The sequence below is a fragment of the Papaver somniferum genome, chromosome 6 (genome assembly GCF_003573695.1).
Source record: "Papaver somniferum cultivar HN1 chromosome 6, ASM357369v1, whole genome shotgun sequence".
Classification (NCBI taxonomy): Eukaryota; Viridiplantae; Streptophyta; class Magnoliopsida; order Ranunculales; family Papaveraceae; genus Papaver; species Papaver somniferum.
In genome coordinates this window covers 100,720,470-100,725,826 of record NC_039363.1, presented here as the reverse complement: position 1 = coordinate 100,725,826, position 5,357 = coordinate 100,720,470, and the positions used below count along the sequence as shown (strand labels likewise).

Below are 5,357 nucleotides of genomic sequence, written 5' to 3'. Positions count from 1 at the left end.
TCGATAATAGACGTCTGCTGACATTACAGCCTTCCTTCCCCTTTCAGGGCAAGAAAATTCAGTACCTCTTGATCGTGTGAATATCTGAATAGGACGAACCGGCCCCGTGGATATCTTTGCTTCGGAACAAAACAATTAGAATTAGGCTGAGTCAATTGGAATGTGTATTAGCCATATAAAAGATCTTTCAATTGAGAAGATCCATCGACTTGAGACGAAGAGAAAGGTCTATCTATTTTAGTTAGATATTCAGTTAAACCAATGAAATAATTCATTATTGGAGCAGATAGCAAGAACCATTTCATCGGACATACGTATTTTTTATTTTCCAATGGATTTACATGTTTCATTAATGGAAATTTTTTGATGTAGTGAGTAATAGGATCTGGTTGTTCGTCGTTCAACAATCCTTGTTTAGGCATTTCATACCATTCACACATAGTGTTTTGATCTAAGATTTCAATTCTTCTATCTTTAAGCAGTAGCATATTGTTCCATGTAGCTAAGGTTAAAAAGATGGAAGAAACAAGTCTTTCCACGACTCTACCACCCGGTCAATTTTGTTCCACTTAATCCCTCTTTCATGGCCACATATATTTCCGGCTAAGGAATGAGAAATCTTTCTCCTCTTACATGAATCAAATGTTTCACTTCCTCTGGGAAAATCCACCTCTTTCTCAATAATTTCTTTGTGATTTGATCCAATAGCATTAGATAGGAACAGATTTGATAAATACTGATAACTCTCGGATGGAGTATTAGAACGGAAAGATCCATTAGAGAATAAACTATTGGTTCTAATCCATCTCTGGCGATGAATCAACAATTCGAAGTGCTTTTCTTGCATATTCTTGATGAACCAGCGTTTATATATAGATGTAGGAGGCTTTGTTTGGGAAGTAAGAAGCCCCTTTGACATTTCTTGATCTTCAAAGAATTCTCGACGTGAAAACACATAGACAAAGGGATGATATTTGAATAGGAAAAAGAATGGATCTTCAGGGTCCCAAATGTATTGGCTTATTCGAAAAAAACCTTGTTCTTTGGAGGATATATCTCGTGTCTGGTACTGCGTGGTTCCACTCTACAAGAACTCCGAATCATTCTCTTGAAGCTCATCCTCTTTATGATAAATGATACTCTTGCCCCGAAATGACCTGTCCCAATAGGGAAATCCCAATTCATTGGACCTTTAGATATAATCAAATAGATCGCCACAAGGGCGCCATATTCTAGGAGCCCAAACTATGTGATTGAATAAATCCTTCTATATCTGTTGCGGGTCGAGGGCTCCTTCTTCAAACTCCGACTCGTTTTTTTCATATAGAAATCTCTGATCAACAAAAGAACAAGATCCATTTTGAATCATATCTAAGGGATTTCTTGGTTCGGACCGAAGAAGCAATGTCACTCGATCATTATCAAACTGACTGCAATCTTTTTCTTCCCGTGAGGATGCAACCAGAGCGCCTTTTACTTCTAATAGGCCATGAACTAGATCAGAATCATTATCAACAAATCCATAAGAAGTGATCCAATTTTTTTTATCGGGTCCGGGTAGAGACCAAAGATCTTGAGCGACCGATCCGGCAGAACAACTCAAAAGATAAAGAAGTATCGTTAATTTATTCATGCTCGTTCCAAGCTCGAAGTACCATTTGTACAAAAAAGAATCCCCTTCCTTACATGATTTCTTCTTCATATAGATAGATATACGATCTATAGGGAAATTACTTAGAAGTATATTTTGTGCCACAACCCTTCCTATCTGATAGAAAAGGATCCTATGATCCTGAACCTATCTTACCTGGGATCGCAAATCCCAAGTTTGTCTATGAAGAGTGAATCTAATTGTATTAGTGACTAGAATGGATTTCTTCTGTGTAATACTAATGGGTAGGTCCTCATTGGTAAGTTCTACAAGATCTCGTGCATTGGAGCCCATGGTTATGGCCCCGAATCCATTAGTATGGAACATTTTATTTTCCAAGAGAAATCTCCTGTATATGAAAGAGTGAAAAAGTGCTTTCGTTGTTGTGGAATAAGAAGCCTCCGTATCTTAATGCATGTATTTAATTTATTCGGAATTATTAGAGCGGGATCCACTTTTTGGGGAATATGAGTCGAAGCAAGAACAAGGATATTTCTAGTGGAGCATATTTCACAATCCCTGGAGAGATAGTTCACTAATAGACCGAGGGATAAGTAATTCGATTCATTCACATACAAATCATGAATGTTTGGAATCCATATTATGCAAGGAGACATTGCTTTTTCTAATTCGAATTGAAGGGTGATATCAAATCGGTCTTTTTTCGGCGTCATATACATAGTTAGCACATTCGTCATAGTTAGTAGCTCTGTATCAAGGTCATCATCGATATCGTCACTAGCATCAATCTCGATATTATCACTACCATAAATAAGATAACCTTTAGGCTTGTCATCTAGGAACTTCTTCGGAAATACCGTAATGAAAGGAACATAAGAGTTTGTCGCTAGGTATTTGACCAAATAGGATCGTCCAGTTCCTATAGAACCTATCACTAAAATACCCCTAGACGGGGATATGGCTAAGTGGACCGAAAAGGGTTTTCCATGAGATGGGAAATGAAAACTATTATCCCCACACGAGGTTTGTGAATAAGTGATTGTCTGATAATGAGCAAGGCATATCCGTCTTTCTGCTAAACATGACCTATTGAACTCATAATTCACCAGATATTTTTTATGAATGTCAACTAAGTATCGTAAGTAAATTGATCCCGGTTGTTCAACCATTTGATAACCATAGTCATTCTTTGATAAATGATCACTATGAGTCAGACTCAATAGAATTTGATCAATCTTTTTTTTTGTCGTTAAGGTGGAGAACTGAACCAAGAATTATCTTTCTTCGTCATCAATCGAATCACTGTTCGCGACCCAGAATTCTATTTTATTATCAATCCAATCAACGTTCACATTATTGTATTTTTCTTATCAATGAATAGATCTCTTTACTTGTACGACTTAGATATCTCGTATTTCTCGAAAAAGTGATTCGATTGATGGGATTTGGTATGATACTTATGATATCGATGAGATTGATATTCAAATATTTCTTCTTAGAACGTATTGATTTAACCTCATAAGTGGGACCACCACCCAATAACATGTTGCCACCAGAAGCAGAACCCCATATTTCTTCTAGAGAATCTCATAATTGTTCCAGAGTAACTAGAAAGAGATTCTTTAACCAGAAAGAGTTCAGTTCAGATGTAGGATACCTATCCAGAAGTTTTCGCAACTCAATCATGTATGATAGAATCCTCAAAGATTTGATCTTTTCGAACTATGTATATAACTCACTAGAGGCTCGGGAAACAAAGATGTGTACGAACGAGATATCCAGCAACAAGAAGAAACAAAAGGATTGAATAGAGGAACTCCTGAACATTTGGTGATCTCAGATGTATCCATATCAATGGAACGGGTGACTCATTATTTCGATGAATCATTTCTTCGGACAGAAGAAGATTATGTAAACACTTACTCGAAATCTCACTTATCGGACTCCATTGTGGAAGAATACCCACAATTTTTTCTGAGGAATTGGCCATGATGTATCTGATCCATGCATAATATCATGAAAAACGGATACAAATTTTTGACTGCTACTTAGTATCGGAAATAGGTCTGAAAAAGTATCTAAAAGGGTGAAATTTAGATATTTGATATCTTTCTATTTAAATGAGATCTCAATTCCAGCTACGGTTTCCTTAGATATCTTACAACTACAATTCCACCTTTTTCCGATCCGGTTCCTCCACCACCGCGAACCCCAGTTAGAGTCAGACATTATACACTTTTTCGTTATTGGGAGAACCCGAGTACTCTCTATCGGATCCATGAAACAGCTCTCAGAGATCTTTTTCCCTTCTGGAAGATAGAGGAGCGAAACAATCAACCTATTAATATTGGAAGACCAAAAAGATTCTTCCGATGTATCATTTTTGGGTCCAATGGAATTCATAGGTATAGGAAGAAGCCCCATCAAATAGAAATTTTTTCTTTCGACCATATTTCGATTGTTAATACGATATATAAGGACCGCTACTACAAGCAGTACTACACCTTTGATCGTGAAATATCGATTGGTTGTTGAACCCTGTAAATCGCGTGAAAGGAGGATACTCCAAATTCGGGGGTCAAAGAGTTTCATAAAACGTTCTTGGTGGAAAAAAACGTGAGTAAAAGATCCCACTGAATTGAATTTGTTCCATGAATCTAAGAAATAGTGATAATTCTTGATCTCTCTCAATATCTCTCTCAATTTGAAGATCCAGGATTTGAATTGATGTCGTTTCATTGATTCCTGTTTCATTGATTCCTCCTAAAGATTTCATTTCAATTGAAATTTGGTTATTCACGATGTACGATGATTCCTGTTAAGCATCCATGGCTGAATGGTTAAAGCGCCCAACTCATAATTGGAAAATTCGTAGGTTCAATTCCTGCTGGATGCACGCCAATGGGAACGTTCAATAAGTCTATTGGAATTGGATCTGTATCAATGGAATCTCATCGTCCATACATAACGAATTGGTATGGTATATTCATACCATAATATATGAACAGTAAGATCTAGAATTCTTATCAATGCTGGAACTCATAGGGAATAAAATGGATTTATGGATGAAATCAAATATGAAGTATTTACAGACAAAAGTATTCGGTTATTGGGGAACAATCAATATACATCTAATGTCGAATCAGGATCAACTAGGACAGAAATAAAGCATTGGGTCAATTAGATGAATTTATCACACCGTCATTATATTTAACACTGTCGAATGGACCCATTTGAGAAAAATTAGATGATGACAAAATGATCAAAGGTTGGGATTCCTTATTTTGATTTGCCAACGCACGAATAGTTCCTTGGTGCTGGGTAAATGTTTGTTGAATCCTTGCCTTGGAATAAAACGAAAACGAATTGAGGTTAGTGCGATCTGATCCATTATCCGGGATCCATATTAATCCGATCATTTTTTTATGGTATACAAAATAGGGGACTTCACTAAGTCCATTCTTATGAAATATCGAATCAAATTGTTTAACCTTATTTCAACAAAAGAAGCCTGAAGCTCCTTTATAGACGAACCTTTTTTTCTCTTGGTTCCAATTCAATACTAAACAAGTTCGAACTAATTAAATACTTGTGTGATAAATCCCTCGAATCAGTTTTCCATTTCCATAAAGGATATAATTGAAAACTCGAAGTTGCACATTATCCCTTTCCAGCAACAGGTCGTGGGGGAAAAGCGCTGCTAAATTTATCCCGTCCGCTATTTCATATGTGACTACAGGTCGAA

The 5,357-nt window shown here is 36.6% G+C and overlaps 1 non-coding gene across 1 annotated transcript; it reads left to right on the top strand.

Annotated features, from left to right (window-relative positions):
• The first annotated feature begins 4,434 nt into the window (after positions 1-4,434).
• TRNAM-CAU lies at positions 4,435-4,508 on the top strand. Its single transcript has one exon. It is a non-coding gene; the product is annotated as a tRNA-Met (tRNA).
• The last annotated feature ends 849 nt before the right edge of the window (positions 4,509-5,357 follow it).